Source organism: Doryrhamphus excisus, linkage group LG16, assembly GCF_037039965.1.
Source record: "Doryrhamphus excisus strain RoL-2023G ecotype Guam linkage group LG16, RoL_Dexc_Guam_v1.1, whole genome shotgun sequence".
Taxonomy (NCBI): domain Eukaryota; kingdom Metazoa; phylum Chordata; class Actinopteri; order Syngnathiformes; family Syngnathidae; genus Doryrhamphus; species Doryrhamphus excisus.
In genome coordinates, this window is record NC_136372.1 from 7,835,576 (window position 1) to 7,849,511 (window position 13,936).

Below are 13,936 nucleotides of genomic sequence, written 5' to 3' on the forward strand. Positions count from 1 at the left end.
GTAATTGATGTATCCAAGGCCAGCAGGTGGTTTCGTGTGCACATGAAGCTTCAAGAAACAAATCAAACCAGTTGACTGAAATGGTTCAAAACCTCATGGGGCTTCGTCTCGCCATTACTAGTATTTTAGATACTATTAAGAAGGGGGTAGTGGTTCTTTTACAGTTGGGACACCATGGAAAGATCCCAGTCAGATAATGGACACTTCATACCCAACATTCATTCATTCATTTTCATTTTCTTTTCCTCACAAGGGCTGTCTTCGGGCGAGAGGCGGGGTACACCCTGGACTGGTCGCCAGCCAATCACAGGGCACATATAGACAAACAACCATTCACACTCACATTCATACCTATGGACAATTTGGAGTCGCCAATTAACCTAGCATGTGTTTGGAATGTGGGAAGAAACCAGAATACCCGGAGAAAACCCACGCATGCACGGGGAGAACATGCAAACTCCACACAGAGATGGCTGAGGGTGGAATTAAACCCTGGTCTCCTAGCTGGGAGGTCTGCGTGCGAACCACTCGACCACCGTGAAGCCTCATACTCAACAAGCAGAATCAAAACTAGCAAACTGCTAGTTGCTAGTTGCTCGAGCTTTTTCTAAAATGGTGCATTCGGAGCATCACTTAACTTAAGGAACACGAGTTGGCGCTGTATTCAGGGACACTTGTAAATCACAGCAAACACAGCCACACATGCACAGTAGGTGATATTTACAAAAGCAACCACATGTTGCTCATACAACAATAAGACAATGTTACAAAATGTTTGCTGCTTAATCCGTCTTTTCCCACCGAGGAGTAATATTAATAATATTTTTTTCCACAAAACAAAATCAAATAACATATTCAGAGCTGTTGCCAGCATGATAAAATATATTCCCATCTACAACACATCAGGACAGTGTCACCGCATGATTATTTGTCACTCAGCTCGCATTTACAGTTCCCACCGTACTTGAGAACTTGCAGAAACTTTGCCCAGGGTTGTGTCAAAAAGCGTGAGGAGCTCAAATGAAATCATTGGTTGAATGTGCACATCTGCAGGAGGAGGTGCAGGAGGAGAGATGAGGATAAAATGAAAGCGCCATTGTGTCCCCATGGAGCCCTGAAGAAGGAGCGACTGTGAAAAACAAGTTAAGGAATTGAGTCCAGAAAGTCCTTTTACTCTGTAATTAAAGCCCATGGAGAAGTCACTCGGAGGCATTGGAAAACCATTTTTTTTTCAGTTTCTTAGGATTTCGGAGACTAACCCCCTTCAGCCTGTATAAAATTGTGCATCAGGAATAGTATATTCTGTTCCCCGTCTTTTGTTCTGTCTTGCAGCTAGTTTTAAATTAGACACAACACTCTCGCCTCTTGTTTCATTTTTAGCAACAATATGTTTGCAACCATCCCCGAAATACATTTGTTATTGATAACAATCCTTTTAGAATTATTCACACATTCTGAGGGAAGAAGGGAGAGCATACATGTTTGCTTCTTGAGAGAAAGGAAGAAAAATTGTTCTTCAACACAAGAGAGGGAGCAGCTGGTCTATGACAATCTAATGTCACTTCTCAGAGGATCAAAGTGTGGCTGGTAAATGAATGCTGTCCCTCTTCGAAATTACTGTGTTTCTTTTTGTTATTATTATGAATTATCCTTTTGAAAGCTCCCATATACTCAGAAACTCAACATTTCCTTCCTTGTGAAAACGATTCAAAAAACAGAACATTTTGATACAATTTGAGATTGTGTACTGTAGCGGGGAAAGGGTTCTTGGGGACTCAAAGCAAGAAATTCATGGGGCCCCCACTTCATCCATGCACACTGAAAAAAAATTGTTTTTTGCACACAATTTTTTTGACATTTGATATGTATACTGGAAAAATCTGAGAACATAACTCCTCTTCATTGAGGCTCTCTCAACTGGGGAACTCGGTTGCCAATAAACAAGCAAACCTCGCGGCTCACGCTGTTTGACACAGTGCTGAATGCAGATAGGGCCATGCAGGGGGACCCAAGGGGGTTTTCTACGTTGTTGTTTCATAATTGCATTGTAAATGCCCATTGATGTCATTTCAGTGCAGTACATGTATTAGCACTTGGGGCACCTGGTCTCAGCCCTACTTGGGGCACCAATTCTTGGGGCTACGAGCACATGGGTACCCGGTCTCTGCCCCACTCGGGGCACCCGGTCTTGGGGCTACTAGCACTTGGAGCACCCGGTCTCGGCCCCATTTGGGGCACCTATGCTTGGGGCTACTAGCATTTGGGGCACCCTGTCTTGGGGCACCTAGCACTTGGGACACACGGTCTCTGCCCCAGTGGGGGCACCCAGTTTTGGAGCACCTAGTACTTGGGGCACCCAGTCTCAGCCCCACTTGGGGCACCTAGTCTTGGGGCTACTAGCACTTGGGGCACACGGCCTTGGGGCACCTTGCACTCGGGGCACCTGGTCTCAGCCCCACTTAGGGCACCCGGTCTGGGCCCCACTTGGGGCACCTGGTCTTGGGGCTACTAGCACTTGGGGCACCCTGTCTCAGCCCCACTTGGAGCTCCCGGTCTTGGGGCACCAATTCTTGGGGCTACGAGCACATGGGCACCCGGTCTCTGCCCCACTCGGGGCACCCGGTCTTGGGGCTACTAGCACTTGGGGCACCATGTCTCGGCCCCACTTGGGGCACCCAGTTTTGGAGCACCTAGCACTTGGGGCACCCAGTCTCAGCCCCACTTGGGGCACCTAGTCTTGGGGCTACTAGCACTTGGGGCACACGGCCTTGGGGCACCTTGCACTTGGGGCACCTGGTCTCAGCCCCACTTAGGGCACCCGGTCTGGGCCCCACTTGGGGCACCTGGTCTTGGGGCTACTAGCACTTGGGGCACCCTGTCTCAGCCCCACTTGGAGCTCCCGGTCTTGGGACACCAATTCTTGGGGCTACGAGCACATGGGCACCCGGTCTCTGCCCCACTCGGGGCACCCGGTCTTGGGGCTACTAGCACTTGGGGCACCATGTCTCGGCCCCACTTGGGGCACACGGTCTTGGGGCACCTTGCACTTGGGGCACCTGGTCTCAGCCCCACTTAGGGCACCCGGTCTCTGCCCCACTTCGGGCACCTGGTCTTGGGGCTACTAACACTTGGGGCAACCGGTCTTGTGGCACCTAGCACTTGGGGCAGTGAAAATTCAGTTACAAAAAACTACCTCTGCTCTGTAAAAAAGAACTGTTTAGATCCGTGCCGCTTTGTTTGACCTTGAAGGCACCATTAAACATTCTCACATGCTGCAATTTTTCCCATTTTTCTTCACCTCATATTTGGGTCCAAATGCTGACACTGTGGGAATGGGAATCTTTGCAAAAACCAAAATACTTACATACTGGTGGATGGTAGCTCTGTACTCATGTAGTGCTTTTAATTGTGTACGCTTCTCTGCAATTTGTACTATGTGACGTATGCGATATGTATACGAGTTATATAGGAGTATAGGAGTTTTTCCTGACTAAAATATGGGTTGTGTAAAATCGCTATGTGCTGCTACACTGCAGTGTGAGACATATACATAAAAAGTATGACACTTTACTTTCTTAACTGGACTTTTTGATTATTCAAACAATTTAAATGGCTTCTCTGTCGACTTTTAAAACAAATTTTCATAGAAAAGTTCTATATTTTGTAGTATGTCTGTAGTTGCCAAGGTCCGTGGGTGGATCACAGCTTTTGTCATGACTCAACGTTAAAGCAATGGGGACCAAAGGCACTATTTTCCAGTATAAAATCTGTTCCAACTTCTTTAATATTTGGGGTTAAGAAGTAACCGAGGTATCAAATTAAGGTTCAAGCCATGCTTTATCAGAATGACTGAGTAGAGACTTGATTTTACAGATTTCCAAAGATATTCTAAGATTGGTATTTATGGCTGATTCGATCCAACTTCTACCAAATTTGAACCACATATATACTAGATCGATGGGTCGAGTTAAATTGTGAAATACAGGAGTTTCTGTCATTGCATTTGTGCGTAGCATGACACCAATGTTTGATGACTTACCAGAAAATAATACTCATACCAAACTAAATATTTTACAATGTTACAGTGATGAAGCAATAGCCACCACAGGACGTACTGGTAGTAAACCAGTTCATTTTCTACCGCTTATCATCACAAGGATCACAGGCATGCTGGAGCCTATCCTAGCTGTCTTCAAGTGAAAGGCGGGGTACACCCTGGACTGGTCGCCAGCCAATCACAGGGCACATATAGACAAACTCGACCACTGTGCAGCCCCATGCTGACATGTATGAGTCAATATTATTATTAGGGCGGTTAAATGATTAAAATTTGTAATTCAATTAATCAGTTTTTGAGATAATTATGATTAACCACCATTCAGAACATTTGAATCCCACTTTAAACCACGTTATTATGAACATGTATTTTCCAGCATACTTAAATGTAGCAAGTTGTACATCCGAATTAAGAGTGAGTGATAAGAATACCCACTTCATGTTTTTCTTACCTCCCTGTTTCTTACCTTCCACACACAGACACACACACACACACACAAACATAAAGTGATGTTTGGAGTGTCCCTGAATCTAGCGTTCTTGTAATGACAATGAGAAAGTGTCCTTCCCAGGATAAATGGACTAGAGAAATGTGTGAGTTGGAGGTACCTACAGTATATGGTGTTGGAATTTAAAATGAATGAAATTTGAATGAAAAAATTTTATACAATTGAAATAAATTTGTTGTTTTGACAGCTTAATTGACATGTTTACTATATTGGGTGATACGAGTGTAAAGGTGACTATAGGGGTGTTATTTCATATTTTAAGGGCTGTAATTGTGCTAAAAATCATATTTTTCATTTTACAATATTCCATTTATAAATAGGAACTCCTAATTCTCAGAAATTCACTTATCACGATCAGATCTGAAAGCAATAAACTGTGATAAACGAGGGTTTATTTTATTGGGTAATGGGAATGTGCCTTACGTCATGAAAAAACTAGATTTTTTAAGAAGGTAAACAGATATTCTATGCTGTAACTACAAAAATATTCAATTCATAACAAAAAGGAATCCTATTTTGTGGAAATTCACTTATCACGGTCAAGTCTGGAACCAATTAACTGTGATAAACGAGGGTTTATTGTATGGGTAATGGGAATGTGCGTTACTTCATGACAAATCTACGTTTAGAAGAAGGTAAACAGGTTCTCTATGCTGTAACTATCAATATATTCAATTCATAAAGAAGTCATCCTATTTTGTGAAAATTCACTTATCACAGTCAGGTCTGGAACCAATTAACCGTGATAAACGAGAGTTTATTGTATGGGTAATGGGAGTGTGAGTTACTTCATTAAAAAAAACTAGATTTAGAAGAAGGTAAACAGGTTCTCGATGCTGTATCTTCAAAAATATTGTATTCATAACAAAGGAATCATATTTTGTGGAAATTCACTTATCACAGTCAGGTCTGAAACCAATTAACTGTGATAAACGTGGAGTTACTGTACCCACAATAACAAGATTTGACCAAAATTCCCTACCCTGTTTGATGCTACCATTCCAAAATGCATCGTGTTCTTACTAAGACTTTTGAAGAGAGTTGCATCTTGTAGAATAGTGAAAAATAATCTGTATTCAAACAGCGTTTTCTAAGAACCTGTTGGATTATCTGTGTGAGGAAATCAATAGGAACTCATTTGAATATGGAGCCTCAGAAAAGTGCATTGAGCTATTTTTGCACATTCCTGCGTGTATTAGTCCATCTGGGGATAAAACGGCACTTAACACTCCACTCCCACCACTGTCACCAGAAGCCAGAGAAGACACACATAAACTTGTTATGAAAGAGTCGGGCTGAAAAACTCACCTCATTTTCAGATTATCTCAAGAACACAATAATAACGCACATTAAAAACGCAGTTAGTCATCATTTTATCATGGATTTATGACATCCCCGCCTCCACTCCACCCCACTCCAAAGTCACCCAGTTAGGAAGCGTTATGTGACTCGCTATGTGATCCTTTTATCTTTGTGCAGTCTAATCTGATGATAGAGACCCCACCACCACCACCAGCCGCCCCCATAGGGGCTGTGCTAAGTGTATTATCTAGTTCATCCACTGCTGCTAACACAATCATCAGCAGCCGATGTTTCCTACACGGGAGAGGAAGCCACCCTCCCTTCGACCCTCGCTCACAACACACACACTTGCTGGTGTGATTAAGTCCTGCTCTCTCCTGCAGATCATGTGACTGTCATCCGGAAGGGATTTACGGCTATAAAACCTTTTTTTTAACATTAATCCCTTCGGTATCTATATATAGAACCTGTGTTTACTAGCTTCCTATGTACTGTATGTGTACAATAATAATAAGTCTCTCCTTTGGTGTAGTTTATTACTTTCGCCAAACAGAGACTGCAGGTGGATGTGATGAGGGAACACTTTGTTTTTTGTCTTCTATTCACTGATTGGTCCAAACGAAAGTGAGCATTTGTTGCGGAGGGAGAACAAGAGGAAGTGACAGATGGGGGAAATAAGCATCTGTGTGTGTGTTTGTGTGTGGAAGAGGAACTGTTTGGACTTCAATAAATGTGGTTTGCGACTTAATAACCACAGTAAAATGTGAGTCCCAGGTTGAAAGCAGTTGAGACCCCTAATCTAAAGATCGTTTGAATGTAGAGGTTCCATTAAAATGAAGCTCAACGGTATTTATCCTGTCCTGTTGAACTACCGACACTGTTTCATTTTGTATTTATTGCTGCATTATCTTTTATCTCGATAACAATTTTGCACTCTTGGCCTGTCCTGTAAAGCAGGCTCTGACCACTTTCTCTGCAAAGTGCTATATAAATAATTATCACATACTACAGTATTAATTGGCCCGTACCCTAGAAACCGCCCATGAATGATACGGGAAAAGGCCGGAATGATACTGTGTCAAAGCCCAGGGCAGTGATACTGATAAAATATAGAGTTTAACCATGTCCAGTATCAGCCCCCGTAGCTGTCCACTCAGAGCGCGCTGCTCTGGTATCGTGCCCGTGAAACAACCAATCAGAGAACAGCGCACGATCGTGAACACACAGCGTTTGTTTTGCTGCCGTCTGTGCTCTGTCAACATGTCAGCGGTTAAATAGTAAATAGTATAGTAAATATTAGTATAATAGTAAATATTAAATAGTATGTGATAATAAGATCATCACATGGTTTGTCTGGTATCAGGCCCAGTATCATGCCCCCAAGTGCCAGTATCAGCCCGAGACCGAAGACCGAAGGTCGATACCTGGCCTGATACCAGACAAACCATGTGATAACCTATAATTATCACATACTACAGTATTAATTGGCCCTGTACCCTAGAAACCGCCCATGAGTGATACGGGAAAAGGCCGAAATGATACTGTGTCAAAGCCCAGGGCAGTGATACTGATAAAAGTTTAACCATGTCCAGTATCAGCCCCCGTAGCTGTGCACTCGAGCCAGTGAAACAACCAATCAGAACTTTAATTGTCAGACATTGATAAGATAAGACTGTTGATAAAATATTATTGTTGAAATATTTTTGCAATTGTTGTGTTTACACTGTTTAGATATAATACATGTAATAAACTGAACATTTTCTGGAAACAAAATGGTCTTTTGATTAAATAGTACGTGATAATAAGCTCATGATTAAATAGTATGTGATAATAATATCATCACACCTTCGGTCTCGAGCTGATACTGACACTTGGGGGCATGATACATGGCCTGATACCAGACAAACAATGTGATAACCTATAAATATCATGATACCTGTTTGGACCAGCACTAAATTTCTTTGCTGTCACTTGCTATCTTGCAATGATGAAAAAGCCCAGTTAGTAGGCTCATCTCAGGATATGTGACCCACCCTATGCATGACATAGAGATCATGTTGAAGATGTTCAAATGTGCACAGTCAGCTGGGATTTAGTAAAGTAAGCAGTGCAGTGCCAGAATACACCTGTGAGTTACTGTTGCCAGTGATTGAATGTAGAGACAGCGTTCGGAGCAGCTGTGCCAAAAGAAGAAGACTTTCAAGGTTGCTCACATAAGAAGCAGTAAATTTGTATCGAAAACTTGCTGCACTGTGAGCCATATTTCAGTGAGGAGGAACGACATGCATCCTACGACTGGCAAACAACATCGTCAGCTCGCTGTGTGGACAGACACGCAGGGTCAATAACTTAGGAGTTTGAGAAACTTGCTTTTGTTTTTATAAATGAGAAGTTTTAGAGCGACTTCACCAATACCGTTACCTATGGTCATGAGCTTTGGGTAGTTACCAACTTTGTGTGGCAACCTAGGAGGCCTCAGGGAAGACCCGGCACAGATTGGAGAGACTATGTCTCTCAACTGGTCTGGGAAGATCTAAGGATTCACCGTGAGGAGTTGGAGGAAGCAGCTGGTGAAAGGGAAGTCTGCGCTTCTCGTCTTTTGCGACCCAATCTCGGATAAGGGGATGAAGATAGCTGGATAATGTTTTGAGCGGCAGTACATATATTTAATCAGGCATTCTCGGGGCATTCAATTAACCGCAACTGGACTGTTCAGGGGCTGTTAGCATATAGGCCACACAGTCACGAGATCGGGAAGATCTGGGTTTGATTTTCCGGTTGGGCATCTCTGTGTGGGGTTTGCATGTTCTCCCCATGCATGTGTGGGTTTTCTCCGGGTACTCCAGTTTCCTCCCACATTCCAAAAACATGCTAGGTTAATTGGTGACTCCAAATTGTCCATAGGTATGAATGTGAGTGTGAATGGTTGTTTGTCTATATGTGCCCTGTGATCAGCTGGCGACCAGTCAATGGTGCACCCCACCTCCCGCCTGAAGATGGCTGGGATAGGCTCCAGCATACCCATGTCTTAGAAGATGTCTCAATCAGGCTTCAGCAGTTCATGTTCCAAGACTAGGTAGGACGCACAACAGTCAGACTAGCTCAGGTAAATGTAATAAGGTAAACATTAATATTATGTGTGGTAGTTTGGAGTTCCACTATTCCTGATATGGTTGACTTCCTTGTTTTTGTCATTTCACGCCAATAGCAAATCATTTGAATCAATCCATTCTGCCATCAATAAATCTTTAGTAACTGTCCAGAAACGTGGCCCACGTTCACAAAACAGTCCGGTGTGAAAGGCTGTTAACAAATTAAAAATGGTGGCACCTTTAGGAATTGTAAACAACTGTAGCATTCCCTTTTCAGGCATTGCTAGCAAAGTAAACACAGAAGCAGAGAGCTTATCTGGCTTACAGCCATGCCCATATAAGGAGATCCAACCCTCTGTGACATCACAAAGGAGCAGTTTTACCACGCCTTCTGAAACCTGAGCGTTTTGAGTCATCCGAAACTTCTCTCAGGGCTCACTTCCAAATGTGCAAACCTCATTATCTGAATCGTTTAACACGAGAATACAACATTCTAACCAGATTTGTACGTCAGAAAATAGGTCCCCTTTAATTATCAAAAAAGCAACAGGCAAAATAACTAAACCCAAAATACTCATCTGCATACGTACACATTTTTATAGGAATTGTGGGACTTATGTGATATCATGCACAATGGCGGTACAACCTCTCAATTTTGTTTAGACTTATGTGGTATATTTTTCCAGAATATTGATGTTTCGCGCTATTTTATGGCAGAATATGAAGCATTCAGCAATTCAGATGTCTTATCTTTTGCATTTACAGAATGGAAAACACTATGTGTGACAGGCTGCTAATGTCTTTAACAATGCTAAGCTTCCTGTCTGTCACCATATAGGAAAAATACGGTAGAATCTATAGCACAATGGAAATGTATGATAATTACCCCAAATACGTACACTGACTGACAACAGACGCCAATTAGTGCTGTACATGAGTTTGTGCGTGTAAATTTATGTAGGAGAGGCCGCTACACGCCCAGCGTCAAGGTCCCTAGGCTGCTTTAGCATCTAAAAATGACACCTCACAATTCATTCAAAGAAGATCCGTGGGCAACAAGCCTCAGGGCCACATTATGAACAGAAGTTTAGTGGAGCTAACAAAGGATGTACAACGTTTATGAGGATCATGCTAATGGCACCGTAAAGCTGAGCTCCTACTGTGAATAGTGAATTAGAACCCATCTAGAACAGATCCAGGCAGTCGCACATCACTCGCTTGTGTCTTCTGGGCAAAGAATGTCATTTGTGATCTATGACATTTTTTAATTATTCAAATGAGTCTAAGATATTTGTTACAACACTCGGTAAAATATGTTTATCCCTGGTTGAAAGAAAGATTGGAGCTGGAATGTCAAAAGAGTCCAGCTAAAAGAGCCTCTGATCATTATTTTTGTATCATAATTGTTAACAAGTTCCAGTCATCCATTTTAACAAGTTTATTAATAAATAAAAAAATACAATACCATTTGTTTTTATGATTTATTACATACAATGAATTATTTGTATTGTTGTATAATGGATAGTTTTTATTTTCCTAGCCTCAAGGCTCTGGATGCTATGGGACTTGGTTAACATCTCTTCAAATTTGCCAGGAAGTCACAGTACCTGGATTGGGAAGCTGGTGCTGTGGTCCCTCTTTTCAGGAAGCTGGACTGGATGGTGTATTTTAACTAAAGAAGGGTACTGGAGGATACATTTTCCAACCAGCGCAAGGCTTCCCTTTGTAGTAATCCCTCATTTATCGCAGTTAATTGGTTCCAGATTTTACTGTGATAAGTGAAGTTCCCTGCTGCATGTCTTAATAATAATAAGGTTAAGCATATAAAGCATATAAAAACTGCTTCCTAAACATTCATTCAGGCTGGAGCCTATCCCAGCTGTCTTCGGGCGAGACTGGTCGCCAGCCAATCACAGGGCACATATAGACAAACAACCATTCATACTCACATTCATACCTATGGACAATTTGGAGTCGCCAATTAACCTAGCATGTTTTTGCAATGTGGGAGGAAACCGGAGTACCCGGAGAAAACCCACGCATGCACAGGGAGAACATGCAAACTCTACACAGAGATGGCCGAGGGGGGAATTGAACTCGGGTCTCCTAGCTGTGAGGCCTGCGTGCTAACCACTTGTCTTCCATGCAGCCGCTTCCTAAACATTTGTAAGCAAAATGATTAGAGTCCACTAAACATGAAATAACACCCCTATAGTCACCTTTACACTCATACTACACAATATAAAGGATATAATCAGAGAAAATAAGCCATCTAAGACATAATGTGTTTCAAAAAAATGTCCTCCAGACGTGTGAACAGGAAGTGACGTCTGCTACAACAGTAGGCTGTGTTACAAATATGATGATGATAACTTTTATTGTTAGCATTTTGTTATTGTTGTGCCTGTTGTGAGATCAATAATAATTCATTCATTCATTCATTTTCTACTGCTTTTTCCTCACGAGGGTCACGGGGTGCTGTCTTTGGGTGAGAGGCGGGGTACACCCTGGACTGGTCGCCAGCCAATCACAGGGCACATATAGACAAACAACCATTCACACTCACATTCATACCTATGGACAATTTGGAGTCACCAATTAACCTAGCATGTTTTTGGAATGTGGGAGGAATGTATTCTTAAATGCTTGTGTATGTATTGTGAGATAAATAATAATAAGCTAAATATATTTTTTATTAATTTAGGGAAAGAAAACCAAGCGTTTGCTTGAATATGCATTTTTTTATAATAATGGGCTATAGTCAACCACAAAAAGAAAAACAACCATGTATTAACTAATACATTTTTGAAAACACACCATGTGAGGGAGCTGTGTGCATCTGTATGATCCACCCAGTTATGTGCATTACTTCTACCTACACGTTTGAAAACAAAGGCTGTGCTGTGTAATGTTACGTTATCTGTGGTGTTGGAGATGGACACTTGGCCTGTTATTACATTTACACACAATATTCCCCCCAGGGGCGTGCAGTGATATGATGAGGAGCAAACACCATTCACCTGCTGTGAGCATCTTCTGAGTGTTCAGTCTTTTGCTTCATTTCAGAGCATCGAGTCAGATAATACCGAAAACCCACTAACTGACCCAAACAGGTTAATAAGCGAGGGAGTGTGACAGAATGTGCAGTACATGTACCGCTATTTTTAAGTGAATTTCCACAAAGTATTTATACATTTTATATTTTTGTAGTAAGAAATAACCTTTTTAGAACCTCTAAATGTGTTTATTAGAGCCCTCTATACATGAAATAACACCCCTATAGTCACTATATTTTATATTTTTGAAAAACTGTGATGATTGAAGCCACAAAATTGAAGGTGCCAAGCGGCAGGGTGTGGAATGCAAATAAAAAACAAAAAGAAATGACATTTCTAGAAGACAGATGATACTACAGTACAGTTGCGTATTGCATAAAAATCTGTCTTTTACCTGTGCAAAAAGACATGTTTCTCACACAAATGACGTCAGCTGCAGCCACATCCTATTTGCATCAAAAACCTGTCAAAGTCCCATTTAGAAACGGCAATGCTACAGCAAAACACCATTATTATGGATGCTTTGTTTCAAAAATGTTGTTAGGTTCCCTATATATCTGGCATGTAGACAGTGGGAGGTGTAAACCAGATGTAGCGTATCTAACTGAAAAAAAAAATGCACATGCTAACTGACAGTTTGAAAAGAATACATATGAATTACAGGTTTTAAAGTCTTGCCTGGAGAAAGTAATGATCTCCCGCACTGCAGTTTCAGCGAAGACGTCCTCCTACACACTAGCATCTGTTTGTATCCAAATGGAAGAGATGTGTTTTTAAAAATCTATGTATTTCTACGTGACACTTCCTTGTGTGTTATAAAAGACAGTCTGAATGACTCTTTTTTTTGTTTGTTTTTTTGTATCAAGGCCTTTACAGAATGTCCTTTGACAGTTTTGACGTGTAAACTGTGAGTACAAAACCAAGTGCTATTTTTTACCATTTCAAGGATGAACAAAAACATTCTTGAGTGCGCTCTGTTGTGGCAATGTCAAAGCTTTACCATGAAAATATACTGTAGCACTCTTGTTTTTTGTTTATCTTCTAAAAGCCTCTTGGTTATTGGGAGACTATTGAAACACCATGTATAGAACGCTGGTCTTGCAAGTGCCACAGTGATACCTTGGACCATGCAGTCAGAGATTGCTATCTGTACAGTACGTGCAGAAAATGTATGAGCGTGCACACGTAAGGTTTCTGTCAGTATTGCATCATGCGACAGCATCTGTGTTGCACCGTACTGTACACAGATTTAACAATGCTATTCATGTCTCCTGTTGGCCTCCAGCAAACACTTGTAACAGCACATTGAAGGCTTCCTATTAGCATTTAGATCATGTCAATAATTCTGGTGGTGAGCTTGAGCTTGGCAAAATTGTGCATGCAAAAGAATAATTATACACATTTTCCTTATTTTTGGGACATGCTTACATCCTGGACATATTTGCACATCATCAAGTAATTGGTATGATTGACATCATTCCATTTATTTCAACGGCTCTTTTTTGTTAAATAGTGTTTATACTGATGTGATCATATACATAATGCATTGGGCAAAATAACACACTTTTTGCACTATATTGACGTGTAACGTAAAAAGGCTTTTACAGTACTGTATAGTAATATTTGCATAATGTTTTGCCAAATAACGTAGTGAGTAGTAATTGTGATTGATATGTAACAATTTACTTAATATATTCAAAACAGAGGGGTTAATGTTTTATGCATGGTTCTTCTTCAAGGAACTGTGGAAATCAGTTGACTATTAGGGACATCTGGTGGCAGAGTAAACAAACGACAATAATAATTCATTCAGAGCCTATCCCAGTTTAAAATAAATATTATTTAGCTCAGTGTGTTTTTTAAGAGAGGCACATTTTGCCTTTAAACATAATTTAAGTTATCTTAGCAGGGTTGATTTTTT